Below are 23002 nucleotides of genomic sequence, written 5' to 3' on the forward strand. Positions count from 1 at the left end.
TACTACCCAGAAATCCCACGCCTACATATTTACTTGAGAGAAATGAAAATACATGTCATGAAAAGACTTAAATCTGAAGGTTCATAGCATTTTTATTCATAATAGCCCCAAACTGAAAGCAAACCCAAGGTGTCTCAAGTGGTGAATGAACACACAAATGGCAGAGCCATATAAGGGAATACTACTCAGTCATGAAAAGAAAGGCACTACATATACTCAAAGTATAGGTGATTCTCAAATGAATTTTATAAGTGAAAGAAGCCAGACATGGAGAACTACATACTATATGACGAGGATACAACTATAGTAATGGAAAGATCAGCAGTTGCCAGAGGCCAGGCAAAGGAACAGAAAAACTAGATGCAAGGGGTCACAGTGGAGTTTTTAGGGCTGATAAAAATATTTCATATTTTGCTTGTGGTGACACTTACTTAGCTGTAGACATCTGTCAAAATTATACATTAAAATGGATGAATTTTAATGTAAAATTATACATCAATAAAGATTATCTTTCAAAAAGATGAGAAGTAATATATAAAAAGAAACCATCATCATTTATTAGAAATTCTGTATTAAAAGAAATTGCTCTTGCTTCCTATCATTCAGTGTCCTGATGTGTGTTTCATCTTCTACTGAGCAGGGAAAAATCAAGCTATTTAAAACTGAAGTTAACTATGTGGAAAGATCGTCAAATGATATAAATAAATTTATATTAAAATTGGAGGAATTTATAACTGGTAGGTTTTTAAGATACATTTTAGAGAGCAAAGGGTACACATGGATCCTTATCTTCATTGTGATCTATTAAGTAGTTTGATGTATCTACACAAAGTCAATATTCACTACTTTCAGTACTTCATTTGAATGATTGTTCCATTTACAGCATTCTAATTTTTACAGTAAGTCTTTGCTTCTTACATACAATTATAATAAAAGAGCATTGGGATAATATCATGTTTACCCTTTTGCAGTTTCACTTCTAGACTATTTTGTCAAAATTTGAAAAACAAATTCATTGATGGGAATAGATTTTCCCTACTTGGCTTTCAAATTCATTGTAATCAATCCTGTAACATCAAGCACATTTCCTCATCAATATGAAAATTAAACTTCAGGGACTGACCTTATAAATAGATCAGAGAAAGCAGAAGGACATTGAGAATAAGCTAACGGCATTTCCAGATAATCAAGCCCAATAAAAATGTTGTGTTTAAATGTGCAATGTGCAGAATAAATCAAATTCAAAGGTACCTTCTAAGACTTTAAATAGCCTCTGTGAATGAGAAAAGAGCAACCTGGTAAATCTTGATCACCTTAAATTGATAACATCTTGGGTGTGCTCTGCTGAAGGTATAAGTTTGAACACACATGCACTCATACACACCATGAGTTCATTATCAAATCAATTAGAATAATATCAAATTAAACAAAATAAAACCAGTTTCCTCATATCGGGACTTCTCAGGACATTTAATATGCTAACCTGCATTGGGCTTTCCATGGGAGAAAGGTACTTGCCCCCAAATTATTTGGCAATGAGTTATTCTTATTAAGGAAGAGCTCCTGGAATCTTTGTTTGAAAAACAAACTTTGGGAAAGCTGTCTTAAAGTGGTATTTATTTTTCCCAGAGAAATCTTTTCTTAAATATGTGAGCACAGTTCTCTAACCCACATCTCACTTAATCTTTTAATAGGTATGTTGTTTCATTTGTTCTGTTTAATGAATGTCAGAAATAGTTTGTTGCTTGTTTTTCAGTAATCTCTTGGATAGTGTTTATTCGTATAGATGTGTATATTTCTACAATTTATTTTCAATAAGTAAATAATTATAAAGTGTATGTATATAATTTAGATCATTATAAATGGCTCTAACTTATTTTCTGAACTTAGGCAAAGCTAGTCTAGTTTATATCAGATAGGAACACTTATCTGCAAAGGGACCCCTTTTAAACAAGAAGTGGTTGTTAGAAAACAGTTCTCCAAGGGTCTCTTATATTTTTGCATGCCTTATGACCAGATGCACTGGCAGCTTTTTTTCCAGCACTGTCTTTTGAATGACACTTGTAAACAGCTCTGAAAGACATAGTGTCCCTGTGGAGCACAGAGCTCCAGACAAAGTTTGGGCAGGTTTGCTAGAAGTCCCCTTAAAGCCTCCTTAAAAGACGAGTTCCTGATCTACCTTTAGAAGTTCAGGGCTGCTCAGCCATGAGACAAAGCCACTCCTCCACATCACACCCATGGGTCTCAGGGTGCAAAGGAAATATTGTAAACATGAAGTTCATGCTTCCTGCTGTGCCATGAGTAATAACATCCTTTGTCTCTGACCCAGGAGTCTCATATCTTCTGCAAGCATCCATAAAACCGTAACAGGCTGACTTATTAGCTTGCAAATAGGATAAGATCTCAGACTTTTCATAGTTCTTGGCAGCTGTAACATTTACATTGAGGTGACATCGTCAGATAAATATCTTCCCATGTAATAGCAGAAAAGGTTTGAAGATGTCAGTGGAGGATTGAATGACACAAATGGAGAAGGAATGTGGAGGCTTAGTCTTTTTGAAGGGACCAAATTCATAGCATTGGTTTCCAGGGACTGTCAATGTAAGACACAATGACAAAGTCAGAAAGAATATGATAGAGGCAGAATTTCAGAACATAGAGATTTTGTTTTCATAGTCCAGCTGCACATTCTACATAGTTAATGGGTGTTACTAACAGAAAGGGTTGGCAGGGAGCCAAAATCTGGGAGAGTCTGGACAAGTATATTTTATAGATCTGCAAAAAAAAGAAAACGCTTTTATATATATAAAATAGTTCTACATGTAAACTATAGGGCATCTTTATTTTGGCTGTCCTGGCATGATCAGAATATATACTGCGTGCTTGCAATTCTAGAATGGAAGAAAAGATTAGAAAGGTACGAACTGCAAGGACAAACTACAAAGCACAGTATTCCAGAAAAATAAATGCTCTGGAATTAGAAAGATAAGTTGCACTATCTACACTCATGATTAGCACCTAACAGGGTATTCTTGTATCATTTTGTTCATTTCATTCTTTCAGGACAAAAAAAAAGATACCAAGGTTTTGGATTATGAAACTCTCTGTCTTGTATTCAAGACTATGATAGGCAGGATAATAGCCCCCATAAACTATCAAACCCTTAATCCTGAGAACCTATAAATAAGCTTTAACTCATGGCAAAAGAGACCTTGCAGATATAATCAAGGTTTCAAACTTTTAAATGGGGAGGATTATTTGGGTGGGCCTATCTAATTTCACCAGCCCTAAAAGCAGAGAACTTTTTTTAGTTGGAGGCAGGAAAGATTCAGCAGAGGGGAAGTCAAGGAGCTCTGAAGCATGAAAGGGACTCCTCCATTGTTGCTGGAAGGGTACCACATGGAATGCACGAGAAGCAATGTGGGCAGCCTCTAGGAGCAAAGACTGGCTAGGAGCAAAGACCTTGCTGACAGTCAGCAAGAAAATAGAGACCTCAGTCCCACAGCACATGGAACTGAACTCAGCCATTAGTGAAATTAACTCAGACGTGGATTCATCTCCAGAGCCTCCGGAAAAGAGTACAACCCTGCCTTCATGTTGATTTCTGCTTTACAATATTCTAAGCAGAGAACCCAGCTAAACTAAACTGTACTGGGACTTCTGACCTACAAAACTGTGAGATAATAAATGGGTGTTGTTTTAAGGGCTAAATCTGTGGTAATTTGTCACGGTAGAAGTAGAAACTAATACAAATACCAAACTCCCTCTACAAACGCTGATGGACAATTTGCACAAAGCTTTCGTATTTGAGGATTCAAGCAGTGATGACCCGATAAGCAAACCCATGGAGATGTTGCCAGTTTTTAATTCCAGTGTCATTTATTTGCCTACAGACATTTGTATAGTAAATGAAATAACTTGATGAATAATTGAAACTTTGCTATTTGATACCTTTTCAATTATTCAATAACAAAAGAGAATAAGAGTATCATTGCTAGAGAGTTTAAATAAATATTTCTCTCCTGAATTTATTTAGCTCTTACACTGTGCCACAATGTCAAGGCTACTACACTGGTAGTGAAGATTGGAGACTTTCTTTGAATTACTCTTTTAGGCATTTAACATGAGGTCATTGCAGGTTAGTGAAGCACATAGGTTAGTATTTGCATCTTGCCCAGCAAATGACCTCATCCTTCTAAAATGATCTTGTTACTTTGAGCTAAGGAAGTTAACTGTTCCTTGAGAATAAAATTCTTTGACAATCTAAATAGCAGCAGGATCAGAGTGTTGCAATCTGCGCTATGGGGAGATGATAATATAACCGATCATTAGTTAACTCACAGCAAGATTATCTTTATGAACAAACTCCAAGAATAGTACTAAAGATCTGCAAAGAGAGGAGGGGTGTCTCTGGGGTGCAGTGAGTGATTTGGAAAGATCACGTTTATTTATTTGGTAACTGAGTCAACACTCCAGAGGAAGGAATGCATTGCAGGATCATTAACAAGGTCTTAACTCTTCACATGGCTTCTCCCCAGACTTTGATTTAATATTAAGGTAGAGTGGCTCATAATACAAATTACCAATTCCTTCCTTCCACGTATAAATATTTCAGAAGCAGGAGAGATTCAGCCCATTTTCAGTCTTCTGCTACCAACCTACCAAACTAGAATAGAGAAAGTGCTGGTACTTCCCTAGCGAGCATCCTGGCATCGCAGAACTCACTAGAGAGCATTGAACCCCGCAATGAAATCCAGTAAAGGAATCTCAGAGAAATTTAAGGGGAAATTTTCTTATTGAATCAACGTTTATTTATAAAATTGCACGTGGACATTGGTAAAGGGCAAACTCAAAGTGGAGCTTGTATTCCTTCTTCCTCTTCTCAGGAAGATAACACCAAAACAAACTCAGGCAGATAAAAACTGTTCCTATTTGAAAAAGTCCTCCAGAAAGAGGCATTTCACAGTGTCCTATGACAAGTCATATCAATATAGCATTTTCAGAATATTTATTTTCCTCTATAACTCATCTGTTGAAGATTGCTTCTTTTTGAAAAGTCACAAAATAAATATTTATTAAGTACCCACCATGGTCTGATTCTTTTATTTTAATAACTTTATTGAACTATAATTCATACACCAAAAGTTCACCCATTTGAAGTGTTTTTGAGTGGTTTCAGTATATTCAGAGTTGTACAAACATCACCCACAGTCTGTTTAGAACACTTCATCACTCAAAAAGAAACACATTAACAGTCACTCCATCATCCTTCCCTCCCTCCAGCCCTGGCAACAATTAATCTGCTTTCTGTATCTATAGATTTGCTTAATTTGGATATTTGATAGACATATGAAAGCACACAAGATGTGGCCTTTTATAACTGTTCTTTTTCACTTAGCCTGATGCTTCAAGGTTCATCTGTGTTGTGGTATGTATCAGTACCACATTCATTTCTATATCTGAATAACATTTTATTGTATGAATGTACTACATTTTATTTACCCATTTATCAGTTGATGGACGTTTGGGTTAATTTCCTCTCTTGGTCATTATGAATAATGCAGCTGTAATTATTCAGGTACAAGTTTTTGTGTAGGTATATGTTTTCATTTCTCTTAGGTATATACGAGGAGTGGAATAATAGATCATATGGTATGGTTACCATGTTGAGGACCATCACACTGTTTTCTAAAGGGGTTGCATGATGTAACATTCCCACCAGCAACGTCCTATACATCTTCATCACACCTGCTATTATCTTTTTTATTATAGCCATGCTAGTCAATATGAAATGATATCTCATCATGGTTTGAATTTACATTTTTGCAGTTAATAATTATGTTGATCATCTCTTCATGTGCTAATTAGCCCTTCATATACCTTCTTTGGAGAACTGTTTATTCAAATACTTTGCCCGTTTATTAATTGGCTTATTTGTCTTCTCCATTATTAAGCTGTAACAGTTCTTTGTATATTCTGGATACAAGTATCTTATCAGATACATGATTTACCAAGTATTTTTTCCCATTCTGTGAGTTGTCTTTTCACTTTCTTGATGGCATTGTTTATCAAAAACACTATTATTTCTCTGTTAAGTTGTCTTGACATCCTTGCCAAAAATCAATTCACTACAAATATATGGGTTTATTTCTGGAGTCTTAATTCTATTCCATTGATCTATGTTTATCTTTTTGCCAGAACCACCCTGTCTTGATCACTGTACCTTTGTAGTAAGTTTCAAAATTAGGAAGTGTGAATCCTTTCATTTTTTAGTTTCTGCTATTCTGAGTCTCTTGAGATTCCATATGGGTTTTAGGATCACATTGTCAACTTCTAGAAAATAAAAAGGCAGCTAGGATTTTGATAGAGATTATGTTGAATCAGTAGATCAATTTGGAGAGTATCACCATTTTAACAATATTAAGTCTTCTGATCCATGAATATGGGATATCTTTTTTCATTCATTTAGATCTTCTTTCATTTCTTTCAACAATGTTTTGTGGTCTTCAGTACACAACTTTTGCACTTCTATTGTTAATTGGTCTTACTTTAATTTCCCTAATCATTTTAAAGTTATTTATTATTTCATGTAATAACCTTTTAAATGATCAGCCCCATGAGATAATTGCCACTATGCTGACTAGCCAGGCAATTTGAATTGTTATATATAAAAACTCTTTAAAGACATGAATTCTCTTTTCTGTTGACTTTGAATCTCTCTCCCACAGTACCCAAAGTAAAAGGTACTCTACAGGAAGCTAATTTCTAAGTGCTGAATGAATAATTTTTACTGAAAGTTAATTTATTATAAATTGTGGGAACTGAATGACTATGAACATGGAAATTCAGATAATATGCCAAGAGATATTGGGGAAAGTCACCCCACAAGTGGTTGCTGAAGATTTAAAATATGCAGTCCCTGACTTACAAATGACCTTTGGCTGTATAGCAAATTCTTTAGTTTATAAATCTCTTTTTCTCCTCCAGAAATATGCACATCCATGATAGTCAGGGGCTTAGGCCACAAGGAAGGCCCTTCAGTCAACAACAGTGGTCACATTTTTTTCTGTAAAGGATTAGATAGCAAATATTTTAGACATGGTGGCTATCTGTTCTCTGTGACAACTACTCAGGCCATTGTAGCACAAAAGCAGCCATAGACAATAGATAAGCAAATGAGTTTGGCTGTGTTCTAATAAAACTTTATCAAAACAGGCAACAGAGCAGATTTGGGCAGCAAGCTGTAATAGTCAACCCCTGGTCTCTCATGATGCATCTGTAACACAATACTGTCCTTACAAACCTATAGAACTATATGCCATGTGCAGAGGGTGGTTTCAGAAAAAAAAAAAAAAAAGTTTCATTCTTACAAAGTAGAGTATTAGAAGCACATGTCTACCAGGCATTCAGGTGATCCAGAGGAAGACAGACTCTGCCAACTCTATACCTTTGGTGATGACCAACTCCTAAGGGAGGAACAAGGCTTGTGCAACCAGAAAATGAGGAGCTACAACTGCTCAAGCCTTCTGGATTAGTTGGCTAGGGCTGTCATAACAAAGTGCCACAGACTAGGGGGCTTAAACAACAAAGATTTGTTTTCTCACAATTTTGGAAGTTCGAGATCAAAGTGTTGGCAGTGTTGGTTTCTTCTGAGGCCTCTTTCCTTGGCTTGTAGATGACTGTCTTCTCTCTGTATCCAAATTTTCTCTTCTTATAAGAACACTAGTCATAATAGGTTAGGGCCGATGTTAATGACTTCATTTTGACTTAATCACCTTTTTAAAGACCCTGTCTCAAAATACAGTCACATTCAGAGGTACTAGAGGTTCAGACTTTAATACATGAGTTTTGAAGCAGACACGGTTCAGCCTATAACAACCTTCTTTTAGAGGGAACCCAGAAATGCTTAAGTCTGAAGCTAGCCCTAAGTTCCCCTTTTCCTTTTGTGTCACCCGTGCCCGGACCTATACTGCCTACTTCCCTTTCCATGACCACCACCAGCTGTGTAAGATCTAGATTTCTTCCTGCTCTGCTCTACCAAAGAACCCTCCAGCTTCTCCCTGATTTCTCTAGCCGATAAAGCATGCTTGAAGCCATCTAAAGATGTATATAGGTTAAAAGTAGCAGGTAATAAACATCCTTTCCCTCTTTCAGAACTTAAATCTTGTTAGGAGAGACATAGTCATACCAGAGAGGTCATTGTATATACAATAGACCAAAGAAAGATTTGCCTATTTTACTGTTAATAGCATTAATTCACATTAACATAGAACTTTACCACCAAAGTGTGTGTGTGTGTGTGTGTGTGTGTGTGTGTGTATCATCGCTTTTGATCCTGTCAACCTGAAAATTAAAAGCCACAGTGAGAGACAAACAAGCATTTATTTGGGATTAAAGAATTGCAATTCAGAGAATACAGATTCAGGTCAAAACCCAAATAGGTGTCTCACTCATAGGTGAAAGCAGGGAGTTTTATGACGAAAGGGAGGAGGCAATCACATGAGTTGAAGAAAGGAAAGGAAAAAAGTTCTCTGTGGGTGTTAACAAGTTAAGCTACTCAGTTATACATTGATTGACTGCTGATTTTATCTTCAGAAAGTCCCCAACTATCAGTCCTGTGATTAGAATGTCCATTCTCCTGCTGACTACTCAAGCAATTGCTTAGAACAATTGTCCCTTGGCCCACTCCAAAGATTTTGGCCCATTTCAAACAAAGCCCTGGCAGGTTTTCTGCCAGGGCCTCTCGGACTCTACTGTAAAGTGTCTCTGCATGTCAGTTTTTCTCAGTTCCCATGGCAGCTGTGAGGAAAGTAGGACCTCCTCAATTTACAAATGAAAAATCTGAGCTTTAGAGAATTTCAGTGATTTGCCTGAGGATATACAACTAGGTTAGACAACCGGAAAGTCGAGGGCTCTGACTCAGATTTGTGGTTATTGGCTCCTGCTGTTGCTTTATATTGTAAGCTGCCACTTCCTTATTTTAAATGAAAGTGAAGGGGTGGCATTTCTGATTGCAGTAAAGGAAGTGAAGATGGAGGGTGGACTTGCCTGAGGAGGGAGGAGCAGATTCAGTCCTAGGTGAAGGGGGACAAGGTAAGGTAAGCAGGCCGCCATGTTCAGAAAGAACCAAACCCCAACCATGAGAGGGAAAAGTGTGCTTCCCCTCCCTCCACATCTGCTAGGCTGATGGTCACCAGACAAAAGTCTGAAGTCCTAGCTTAGAGGAAAAGGTGGGGGAGAAAATTTGCAGAGCTGCCTGAGCTTCTCCAAAACCATTCCCCGAGAGGAAAGATGGCAGACGACTATCCCAAGAGGTGGCTGCCCCCCTATCTACACGAGAGCAGGCTTGGAGAGCCATTTCAGACATTCCCAGCTGATGCTTCTAAATATGCAGCCTTCGTAGGCACAAGTAAGCCTGGGTCTGCCTGCAGCCTGTTTACAGAAGACATGGTCTGTCGGAGACAAAACCTAAGGAGAAATCCTCACATCCGAATAAGTTATGTTGAAAATAAATTGTGCAATCCTTCCCTCCCTGTCTTCCAGAAAAGGTTTTTTATTTTCTAAAGGGCATGATGCTTAAATCGTTCCAACCAAGACTGTGCAGAGCTGTTCAAAGGGGCTTCTCTGGCTGCCCTTGGGAGATAGTGACAAAACACATTAGATTGTGAAGCTCTAATTTGAAAAAATGTTTCTAATTCAGATCCTACAGTTTCCTTTAGTAAATTTTGTGGTATTATTTCTCGTTATACTTCCTCTTGGCACTATATATAATCCTACCCTTCTTTTTACCCTTCAGATGGCAGTCAAGAGTTATTGCATCTCTCCAATTCATCACTTAGCTAAGACATATAAAGCATATTGAGTTATTTTAGCCACCTTCTTCAGGCTTAAGTCCTTAATATGATCTCTTCATCGTCCCCAGCACCCTTCTGGCAAAAGATCTCAAAAATTGGGAGGAATTTTAAAGATCACCTTAGTCGAGCCACACAATTAATATCCAAATCCCATTCCAGCTGACCAATAAAAAGAACCCCAAATGGCTATTCAGCCTGCAGGTAACTTGAAATCTTGTGAACTAACCCTTTCTCTATTTGGACAGTAGAAATCTATTTTCTTGGGTTTTTTTTTTTTTCGTTGTTGTTACTTTTGTTCCAGTGGCAAAAATGCTGTAGCTTCCAACTATTATTTTGTGCTCTCAGAGCAAAACAGAAATCTACTTTTCACACATGAAGCCAATCAAATACTGAAAATAACTTTCAAGCCCATTGAAATCCCCGACTCCAGCTACAGTCAGGTAGTAAGAGTATATATTAGGTTTAACTATGAATTAAGCAAGTTGTTTACCTACCTACTCATCAGCTTGACTGGAAAATACAAAGAAAGCATCAGAGTGCTATTTCCCAAATTTCCATTCTTCCCATGTCTTCTTTCGGTCACTGCCCTGCTTGTTTCTCCAGAAGAGACTTGACTTTACATATTTCTCCCATTTATTATGGTAGCCTGTAAGTCCCTACTAGGTGACTGGTGAGAAATCTAACATGTGAATTTAGACTCAGAGTGATCTAACGGAAAACTTAGCCTTGTCTGGTAACGTCGTTATATTTTCCGGAGGCCATAGCATTTAACATGAATAAGTACATGATGTTGCAAACATCAGATGACCTAACAGTTTGAAAGGAGTAAGACCTTGAGATCCAGAAAGCACTTTTGACCCTTTTAAAAGTCAACTTTCTTTGTCTAGCCTAGGGCCCAGGGCTGGAGAATAAGAGCAATATGTCTTGGATTCTAGAATAAACCTACAGTTCAGTGTTGAAAGAATTATTTATGTAATTTGTTTTGAGAGATGACTCAACACTTCTGGCATAAACTGCAAATCAGCTCAGTTGAACTGCATTTGCATCTGGGAAGTAAGAAGCTTACCATAAGCGTTCTCCCATGATTACTCATATATTCAAGGGAAGAAAATTCTTTACCCTCATTTCTAGAAATCCCTTCATTCTATGGATGGAGAGCCCATTAGCTCAGCTGTCTATCAAGGCAGAACTCCTAAACATTTCCTGACTGATGAGAAGCTAAAGGTCTCCCAGGAAGGAAATGCCACTGCATCCTGTGGTTACTTTTGCCAATGTGGCCTTTAAATAAGACTGTCTGTTCCCCTGCCCTTCTCACCCTGATTCCAAATCCTCTGAGACTCCCCGCCTTCTTTTGTTCTTCTAATAATGGTGTTTTCACTCTCCTGGACCTGCCAAGCCAGCCCTGGCCTGCTTAAAGAACTCCAGTGGTCACATTTGCTTCCAGAATGAAAGCCAAAATCAAAACTGGAAATCCAGACTCTTCATGAGCCATCTGACTCCCACCTACCTTTCTGGGCTGACTTCCCACATTCCTTTCATAAACCGTCTGAGTTAGGCAAAGCTAACCATTATCCTCATCTCCACAAACATACACAAACATTTTCACACCAGCTCTTGGTGTCCTTTCAGCCTGGAATGCCCTTTGCTACTTGTTTCCAAACGAGTATGTTCTACCTTCCTTCAGAGTCTAACATTGATGCTTCCATAAAGAGCTCTTTGAAACTGCTCAGAATGCCTCCTTCTGAACTCTCTGGGAATTGGTTTGATCTCTTTCTTGCGGTATTTACATAGTCCAACATGCACTGTGTTATCATCTTCCTTCCTGACTCTGATAATCGCCTATTGGTACCAGGGCCTCGGACTGGGTTTGACTCTAGTATCTCTCAACAGGTGCTTATCAGATGGCATCAAACTTAGGCCAGCCACTTGAGTTTATTCATCAACTCAAATTCCACCGAAAAGGAAATCAAGAAAGAAAAGATATATAAATGGTATATTTACATGTTCATTTTAGACCCAAGGGCAACTTTTCAGAACACTGACCTTGGATACTTGATCCAAGGCACATCTGTGGTTATATCACTGAGGCTTTTGTGATATACATCTTTTACTGTTAGAAAAAAATGAAAAAAAGCTCATAACTTGCTCTCGTCGAGTTTTGGTACCGATGAACCCTCCTGGAGGCTATTTTGCGTTTCACTCACTGTTGGCAACCTTGCGGGTTTATTCCACTGGCGCTCTTGCATTCCTCTTAACATTTCTGTGTTGTTCCCTTAAAGTCTTTGGAGTTGTTGCAGAATATCATTATGTCTTGTAATCACTGAGAAAAATGGAACAATTCAATTTCCTACCAACATAACTGGGTAATCCTCCTTTGCTGCTAATTCTGAAAAGGACCGGAAAACACAAAGAAAACATCAAAGTGTGATTTCCTGAAATAATTTTCTTCTCCCCAATGCCTTCTCAAAAGTGACAGCAGAAGCAGAAGAAACAAGGTGCAGCTTCCAGAAGCTAATGATAGTGCCACCATCCAGGACTGCAATAATTGAGTTTTAATGTCCTGAGCTGTTGCTTGTCATAAATCCTCTATATGTAAAACTCAAGCCTCCGCTAGGCAAGATTAATGGTTAGCAGTGTATATAATATTTATTAAACCTCTTTTTATGTTGCTTGGCAATCTGTGCTACCATCAAACAAGTTGAAATAATTGACATTTAGCACATCAACCTGCTTTTGACTGAGAAGCATGACATTCATGTAGATAGTAAACATTTGGCAATTGCTGTAAATGTCTCCAAATTTAACATCATGACCTTTTCTCAGGTAAATGTTTTTGGATAAAATGTAAATAATGATTCACTGTATGTCAAATACCACAGTATGTCAAATACTGTGCAATGTCAAGTTTACTGTCTTGTTACCCTCCAGAGGTTCATAGATTGGCTGACCTGTTGCATCTTTCAGTGAGTTTTATATTAAAACTCACTATTTTTTATTATTATTCATTGGCTTTCCAAACTTTCTCCCCACAATATTTCTGATTAAGAAGAAGTGTGGTTTGGTTTCATTGTTTAATTAAGTGAAAGTTGGCATTTTAAAAATCCATACTCCGGCATGAAAAAATTAATTCTATTCAGAGGCCTCTAAGCACAAAGATACATTTATGCCTCAGAATCTCTGGAAGTAGTGACTTCAAATCATCCAGTAGAAAGTGAGACTGAAGAATTCAAGGGGCCCATCCTTTCATGAACTCCCAATACCTCTGGGCTTTTCTGCAATCACATAGTAAATGCTAATGTTCTCAAAGCGTAATGTAACTGTATCTAATTGTGCCATTCTATAAAAATTCATCCTCATTCTTCAATGTGGAAAGGATCACTCTAGGGGTGCCTGGGTGGTGCAGAAGGTTGAGCCTTCGACTCTTGGTTTCAGCACAGGTCGTGATCGCAGGGTGATGAAATCGAGCCCCATGTCGGCTCCACGCTGAGCAGGGTTTCTGCTTAAGACTTTCTGTCCCTCTCCTTCTGCCCCACCCCTGTTTACTCTCTCTCTCTCTCTAAAATACATAAATCTTAAAAAAAAAAATAGGATCACTCTAAGTAAGAGTCCAAAACGTCCTTCCAATTGCACTACTGCATTTAAATCGTTTCCCCAAGAGGAGCTACACATTTCCCAAATTATGGTTACTAGGCACACACCAAGTGCAGATGAAAGTTTCTCATTCCATTCCTTTACTTTCACAAAGCACTCTAGACAGAGTATTTTGCAACTGTTGAAGTGGTTCCATTAAAGTATCTTAACATGACAATAGAGATAGATATGCATTGATGTGCTAAGAATAAAATTAAATCTATTTACATTTTTTCTGATGTTGAAAGATTAGATGAGCATTTGGGCCAGATTTCTAGAGAGGTTCCTACAGAGGAACTCAGCTGATCAGTTAAAAAAAAATAGGTGTGAAGACCCACTGTGTGCCTGATTTTCACATTGCATTTTGAACATTCTCATTAAACATTTTTTTAAAGATTTTACTTATTTATTTGAGAAAGAGAAAGCCAGAGAGATCACAGAGGGAGGGAGAAGCAGACTCGCTGCTGACTGAACGGAGAGCCCTATGCGGGACTTGATCCCAGGACCCTGAGATCATGACCTGAGCCAAAGGCAGCCACTTAACTGACTGAGCCACCCAGGCGCCCCTCATTAAACATTTTTTAACAGTTTTATTTAGTGCCTACTCTGAGCAAAAAGGCACACCCTAGACATTGTGGCTTTAGCTCTGAATAAGGCATTGAGATGCCTTTCCTCATAAAGCCTATATGCTGGGGAAACTTTATATTATATATACCTTCTCTTTTTTTCCACAATACCAAGTCACAGTCAAAGCTACTGGAAACTTAGAGACCATTCCTTCCAACACCCTCATTCTATGCATAGAGAACTAGAGTCCTAAGATTTCTCTATGACTTGTCAGAAGCTGTACTCTTCAGCGGCAGAGTAAAATAAGACCTGAGTTCTGCCTCCTAGGGGGCTTGTGATCCTCCCTAGCTCCACTTAATTCATTCTCCAGTTCTTTTAAAATCAAATTACCAATGTCATCTGATACCAAAGTTTGAAAAAAATCATCTGATTCTCATGGAATTGCCACTACATGAAAACACAAAAAAACTCTGTGTACAATATCTCTTAGGACTATTGTCAGACTGTGGTTAAAAATAATAATGATGATGATAATAATATCAAATTTTTTTATAATGCCTACTAGCTTCCAGACATATTTCTGAACACTTTATGTATATTAACACCTTTGATCCTCAAGACAACATGATTAAGCAGGTACTATTATCATCTCCACTTTACAAATGAAAAAAATGGAGGCACAGAGAAGTAAAGAAACTTGCTCGTAAATAAAATGTCCATCAAGTTAATGAGTCATTGCAGCCATTAAAAAGAATGAGCTTCCCATGTGTATTGATGCTATAAAGTTTCCAGAGAATACATATACTGTGAAGTGAAAAATATTCATTTATATATGTGTATAAATATATTATATATAAATAATATATACATACATACATATATATATACCTGTGTACATATATATGTGCATTGCTATTGTTTGCTTTGTTTTAATCACCAGAGAACTTTGTCAAAATATACTTTCCATGGTCCTACCCTAAACTACCAAATCAGAATACCTCTAGATAGGATCTACACCATGGATTACAAATAGATGATTTATATGAGCACTCTTGCTGAAGACTGACTGCCTACTGCAACTGAACTCAGCAGGGAAGCAGAGTTCTAATTAACTGATTAGAATAAGTTATATGAAGTTGTGAAATCCAAAAACCTTACATTCTCAGGATATTCATATTTTTATAAAGGAACAAATATGCTAGTAAAATACACATGAGAGGAGCAAGAACCGGCAGCCTTTGCTAACATTAAGCGTCCATGAAATCTCTCCCATCACCAATATGCCAGGAAAACAGCGTTCAGAATTTTAATTGTTAATCCCTGATTTAGACCATTGAACTGCAATGCCCTTTAAGGCTAAACCAAATTTTAAATTGAATTCACTTGAAGGAGTTCATTGGTGACCTTTGAGAAATCAATTGGATAGTATCCCAGGAAAATAAAATGATTTAACTTCCCTATAAATTGATGACCTTAAAAGACATGTGCTATCCCTACCAAATATGGGAGAACACTTTTCACAGTTCAAGTTTGATGCAGCCTGTGTTGTCCCAATGGGAAACTTTCAGTCTCCACAAAAAAAAAAAAAAAAAGAGAGAGAGAGTGAAGGGATGGACACTTCTGAATTTGGTCATTGGATGAATATTTAGCAATTTTTATAAGCACTTATTTTGGACTTACCCGTTCATTGTTTTGACTACTTGAATAAAAATTAAAGTCACTTTCTTATGTTTTTATTTTAATTCCAGTTAGTTAACATACAGTGTAATTTTTTTTCTTTATTTTATTGTGTTGTGTTAGTCACCATACAGTACTTTATTAGCTTTTGATGTAGTGTTCCATGATTCATTGTTTGCATACAACACCCAGTGCTCCATGCGATATGTGCCGTCCTTAATACCCATCACCAGGCTAACCCATCCCCCACCCCCCCCCAGAACCCTCAGTTTGTTTCTCAGAGTCCACAGTCTTTCATTGTTCGTCTCTCCCTCCAATTTCCCCCCCTTCATTTTTCCCTTCCTTCTCCTAATGTCCTCCATGCTATTCCTCATGTTCCACAAATAAGTGAATTCATGTGATAATTCTTTCTCTGCTTGACTTATTTCACTTAGCATAATCTCCTCCAGTCCCATCCATGTTGATGCAAAAGTTGGGTATTCATCCTTTCTGATGGCTGAGTAATATTCCACTGTATATATGGACCACATCTTTATCCATTCGTCTGTTGAAGAGCATCTCAGCTCTTTCCACAGTTTGGCTATTATGGACATTGCTGCTATGAACATTGGGTTGCATATGGCCCTTCTTTTCACTACATTTGTGTCTTTGGGGTAAATACCCAGTAATATTAGTTTCAGGTGTACAATATAGTGATTCGACACTTCCATACATCACCCTGTGCTCATCACAAGTGCCCTCCCTAACCCTCATCACCTATTTCACCCATCTCCCCACCCACCTCCCCTCTGGTAACTATCAGTTCGTTCCTTATAAAGTCACTTTTTTTTTTATTAAAATCTTTATTTTAAAAGCAATACATTCTCTTTTCTAAAAAAGATGAATTTGCATATAGACTAACTTTTAGAGGTAGTCATGGAAATGAAATGTTCAGAATATAGATATAAAAAAATAGTAGCTCTCACCATGACTTGTCATAACTATCCAATGAATACACCTCCCATGAGTGGCCCTAGTCTGACCCTGTGCTCTCTCTGTCAGGGGCCCAGGATCCCTGAAAATCTAGATTCAGGGACACCTGGGTGGCTCAATTGGTCAAGTGGCTGACTTGGTTTAGGATCCGGTTGTGATCTTAGGGTCCTGTGATCCAGCCCTGGTGGAGCCGCACCTTGGGCTCTGCACTCAGCAGGGAGTCTGCTTCAGGATTCCCTCTCTCCCTCTGCCCCTACCCCTGCTTCCTCTCTCTCTCTCTCTTTCTCTCTCTAAAATAAACAAAGAAATCTTAAAAAAAAAAAGGAAAGAAAATCTAGATTCAAGAGCTGCTTTCATGTGGCTGAACCTTATTCTATATTTCTCATGGATACCAATGGACCTCCCTAAGTGATATACAACCTACTGCTGAGAACCCCCAACTCTAGAGACACATCCCAAGCAGCCCTAGACCTATGGAAGCCCAAACCAGGCTCCGGTGTTTTAGCTAGAGACAGCAGCAGTCCTTTCAGATATCCCTGTGATTGACTGCAACCACCAGTTCCTAATTTTCATGACATTTATTAGTTTAATGTATTTACCAATAATGTAAACAAGTGAGTACAAAGTACAGACAGAACAGTGAGATGACTCTTGTTCTGGGAGATCAGCAGAATCTCGGAGGCAAACTACGAACCTGTCCAGAAGATAATGACAGAGGTATTAAGATGTCCCATGTTTCCTCTGTTTTCAAGAAGTGTTTGGCAGTTACCATCTGACTCTCAGTAAACAAAGAGTCAGGTCCTAACTCCTATCTGCCTAGCCAGTAGAGTTAAACACTGATTCTCAGGGCAGCCTTATATAAATAAGTTATGGACAATATATTGCCAGCTTCCCACCACCTAATAACATCATGTATTTTTTATGTATTGTTGGGATTGGTGAGTTGGAGGCATATCCATTGAGATGGATAATGGTTGTGCTCTTTTATGCACTTAGCCTTCTTATTGAGAACTGCATTAATCTTGTGTTTTATAATGGTGAATGCCAAAGAGGTGTCTCTCCCTCTCTGTTTAAAAAAAAAAAAAAATCCGGTTTTGGCTTCCAAAGTACTTGCTACTTCTGTTTATCCCTTGTTTAGACATTTTTATTAGTACAATTGTTTTTGGAAGCGTAAACCAAAAGCTGGAATCTAAGGAGACCGAATTCCTGTGGAGCAGATTTATGATCCAATATGAAAAACTCTTGTACTTTGAAATGCAGTCCCCAAAGTCAAGAAGGATTTAATGTCAGAATGTTTTTAAATCATTTCCTAGAGGAGATCTAATGCAAGTGCCTGGAGATTGCAAGGTTCCAACAAATGGAGTTAAATTTCAGATTAATTTGCATTGATATCAAGGAGTATTAAGTAATTTAACCATCATTAGTTTCAAATTGTTATACAGATTAAATAGCTATTTTATTCTAAATGCAAACACAATGGCAAAACATGGAACTATTATTTAATTGTTTTAAATAGATTGTAATTTTGAATATTTCTAGTATGACAGATTTTCCCAACCCCTCTGAAATAAGCAATGCTGCAAATGTGAGAACAAGCACCAGTCAATGTAAACACACCATTACACTGTAGACAAGAAAGCGTAAGCAGATACGAGGATTTTTGCAACTACAAATCTATGCTGACATACTAACAAATTTCCCAGCTTACAGAACATCAGTGGTAGAAGGGACCCTTAAAAATGATCTCGACTAGCAGCTTTATTTTATAGTGGACAAATGTGTGTGGGTAACTGGATTATCACACAGCTGTTTAGAGGAAAAGATTAGGTAAGAATGTAGGGCTCAGTCTTCTACAATGTTCTTTCCCCCACACCATACCAGGTCTATATGACCTTAGAAAACCAAAGCAGGAGTGTGTGCATGAAATTATTTGCCATCCTTCAATGACAATTTGAAGGACCCCATCATCACTATGGGGGAATCTGGCTTTAACATTTTGTAAAAATGAAACTAGGTAATAAACAGATTGTTTTTGTCTGTCATGTACAACACTAACCACTTTTTTTCTATTTTTGGTCTTTCATTTTTATTGATGGTTCATGGAACTTATTTTTACTGTTTCTCTTAACCTGGAAACCATCCTTTTTTTTTAAGTTTTTATTTTCATTCCAGTTAGCGTTATATTAATTTCAGGGGCAGAATATAGTGATTCATAACTTCCATACATCACCAGGTGCTCATCCCCTATTTCCCCCATCCCCCACCCTCCTCCCCTCTGGTAACCATCAGTTTGTTCTCCATAATTAAGAGTCTGTTTCTCAGTTTGCCTCTCTCTCTCTCTCTCTCTCTATCTCTTCCTCTCCCTCTTTTTTCCCTTTGCTCATTTGTTTTGTTTCTTAAATGCCACATATGAGTGAAACCATATGGTACATGTCTTTCTTTAAACCAACTTTAAGTTGTTTTCTGATCTTTGTTGCTTTCACCTGGGGTGTAGTAATTGCGACTACTGTGTTAAAATTTGAAAAGAAATATCTTTGTTATTGTGATGAGGTTATGAAGAGCTATTACATCTCTAACACCAATTACTCTATCGCATGGACACATTTTCATGCTAAGCCTAAGAATGTAATTAAGATCATCAGGATCTGAGAGGACAAATCTGATGTTTATAAGTTGACATGCTTATATAAATATTAAAATTGAAATGTTGCACTGTTGGTGGGAATGTGAACTGGTGCAGCCCCACTATGGAAAAAGGGTATAGCAGCTCCTCAAAAATTAAAATAGAGCTACCATATGATCCAGCAATTCTACTTCTGGGTATTTATCTAGAGGAAACAAAATCACTGTCTCAAATAGATATCTGCACCTCTATGCTCACTGTAGCATTGCTAACAATAGCTAAGACACAGAAACAACCTAAGTGTCCGCCAATGGATAAAGGAATAAAGAAAATATGTTTTTTATATATATATAAATATATTTTATATTATATATAATATATAAATGAGATATATATTATATATGTAATTATATATTGTATATAGAATATGTGATGAAATATATATAAATAAATAAATGAAATACTCAGCTATAAGAAAAAGAAAATCCTGCCATTTGTGGCAACATGGATGGCCTTTGAGGGCATTATGCTAAGGGAAGTAAGTCAGACAGAGGAAGACAGATCACTGTATGATCTCACTTATACATGAAATCTTCAAAAACCTGAATTCGTGGATACAGGAAACAGATTGGTGGTTGCTGGAGGCAGGGGTTGGGGGGTGTGCAGAATGAGTGAAGGTGGTTAAAAGCTACAAAGTTATACCAGTTGTAAGATAAATACATCCTGGGGATGTAATGTACAGCATGACTACTATAGTTAATCATATTGTCTTGTATATTTGAAAGTTGTTAAGAGAGTAGATTAAAAGTAGTAAAAGTTCTTAACAAAGAAAAAAATGTGTAACTGTGACATCATGGCTTTTAGACTTACTGCAGTGATCATTTCACAATATGTACATATAGCAAATCATTAGGTTGTACACGTAGAGCTAATACAATATTATATGTCAATTCTCTCAAGTTTTAAACATCGAAATGTATTTGTATTGCAATAGCTAAAATGTATTGAGCACTTTTTGTGTGCCAGTCCTTGCCAAGTGGGCATATATTTGTTTCCATTTGATTTTTAGAATAAAATTATAAGGTGAATAGGGTTAATATTCCTGTGTTCAGTTGAAGAAAGAGAAGTTCAGAGAACTTGGTGAAGATCCCATTGCTAGCCAAAGATAGAATGAGATTCTGATCCTTGCAGCCTGATTCCAGAGCCATTTCTTATTGACCACTATGATCTAACTGCTATGGCATACTTCCCGTCTTAGATTCTGACACTTAACTGGCAACCCAAAATTGATCAAAATAGTGGCCTTGGCAAACCTGACTCCAGAAACAGCATAATCAGAAAACAACAACATGGTTTCACTGAAGGGGTCCAAAAGCAACTCATTAAGAGCTTCACTTGGAGCAGATTTAGGACCTTTCCATTCTTTAACTATGCAGATAACTTCACAAGATTTGAAAGCTCTTTTTCCAATAGCCTCAATCCATTGCTTTCAATTCCTTATGCAGATTAATTTACAGATATGTAAATGCCAACTCACAACAGAAACACAAACCTGATAAATCTGTAATGAATGCAACCCTTATTAACAGTCTATGGTTCCAGTGAGAAATCTTGTAATTTAGAGCAGTGGCATAATTATTCTATTTCCTGTAAATAGCTACTGTAGTGATACCAAGTTTGTAACTTGTCACATGGGTGATAGCACAAGTACATATAGAGCTGTTTGTTTTAATAAGTCAGATACATTGATGGGTATTCTCTAGCAATAACATTATGAAAAAAATTTATGAATGTGCAGGAACATTTACTTAATGGAACAAATTAAAACATTAAATAAGAAGAAAATATGATAGACAATGAACCGCAGCATACAAATAAACAAAATGTTCTGTGTATTTTATAATATTTGCCTTGTTACCTCTATATTTATCCATTTGTGCCATGCTTTTAGTTAATCTCAGAGTGACAGATGTCACTGCAATTGCATCCCATGTGAAGAGAAGCAATTGTATCAAAGAAGTTACAAAATGATGAACCTAAAATCAGTCGGCATACATAAGCACATGTAGAAATACTTTGGAGTCCTATTTCTGAAATACTGCTATTAAATACCATAGAATGACTTAATTATCTGATGTCACTGCTTTGAGGAAACTTTCCATTATTTTACTTCAAAGTCTAAAATATTGATAATGAGATGATTCATAGAGAATGATGACAGTAACATTTTACCTTTGTTATCTCTTGAAATGTCACTTGGTTTTATGGACTTTTATAGGCACTTGTTTCAAGTAATTGTGTATTACATATCAGTGAAATCAGATGTGTAATGTCAGAAAAGAAAAAGATGCTCCAGCCTAATTTTACCCCACATTTTCTAAATTGAAAGTCACAATGATGCATTTTCACATTAACTTAGTCTGCTCAAAGAAGTACATCTTGGATAACTCCAGGACAACAGAAAATGTTGTAGTAGATCTTAAGTTAGCGATCCTCATGTTTTCTCCATAACACCATGTGTTTTGTTTTGTTTTGTTTTCCTATCTTCTTGCTCTGTAATTGTCTGTTTACTGGTCTATCCCCTACCCTTGAGCTGGATGATTGTGACTTCTTCCTCACTGAATCTTCATGTTGCTCTTTGGATCCTCAATGCCGGCACAATAGGCATGTGATATCCAGTTGTTGAATTGAGACAGGAGGGAAAGGAGAGGAGAAAAAAAAAGGAAGGAAGGGAAGGGAAGAGGAGGGGAGGGGAGGGGAGGGAATGAGAGGGGAGGGAAGGGAACGGGAGGAAAGGGAGGATGGAAAGGAATGGGAAGGGCAAAGAAAGGAAAGAAAGGAGGAAAGAAGGGAAGAGAGAGGAAGAAATTCTGCTCCATCCTCTTCATAAACTAAGAGACTCCACCCTTGTAGTCCTAGCAATGGCATATATGTGAAGGAAGTAAGAATTTCCAGATGAAGATATTCATGCAGATACTAATGATACCAAGAAAAAGCACCAGCACCATGTTCTTCTGCTTGTAATTTAGAGAAAATTCCTCTGGTTACAATGTACTTGGAGTTCCATTCAATTAGGTTAATCAAGCATGAGATCATACTGATCATTGTTTTTTAATAATAATTTAAAAACACTCAAGTAGTGTTTATTAAGTGTCTGGTAAGGGTCCGATATTATGTTAGCCACTGAAAGAAAAGCAAAAGAAGTTGTGCAATCATCCATTCATTCAGCATTTATTGAGGGTCTAGTAATTTGCCAGATGTGCTGAACAGTTTCTCTGCTCTTGAGATAATTACATCATTCCTGGGAAGCCAAAACAAGCAAGTGTAAAATAGGGCACTATGAGAATGTGGAGATAGACATCAGCATTTAGTAATAAAGGTAGTTTTAGCCAACATTTAGTAAGTACTTGCTATACGTCAGTCAAGGTGCTAAACATTGCACATGCATTATTTTATTTATTGCTCACTGTACTATATACTCATTGTCATTGAAATCCACAGTTTGCAGCTGAGAAATCTCAGCTCAAAGCAGTTAAATAATTTGCCGAAGTCACCTGCTACTCAATTGTCTTTCTGGCTCCAAAGTTCACATACTTAAACATCATACTCTACAACCACTGATCACCTGCCTAAATTTTGGGATGTAGGTAATATATTCTAAGGAATAGAAATTCTGTTT

Source organism: Halichoerus grypus, chromosome 9 (genome assembly GCF_964656455.1).
Source record: "Halichoerus grypus chromosome 9, mHalGry1.hap1.1, whole genome shotgun sequence".
In the NCBI taxonomy this organism is placed as follows: Eukaryota; Metazoa; Chordata; class Mammalia; order Carnivora; family Phocidae; genus Halichoerus; species Halichoerus grypus.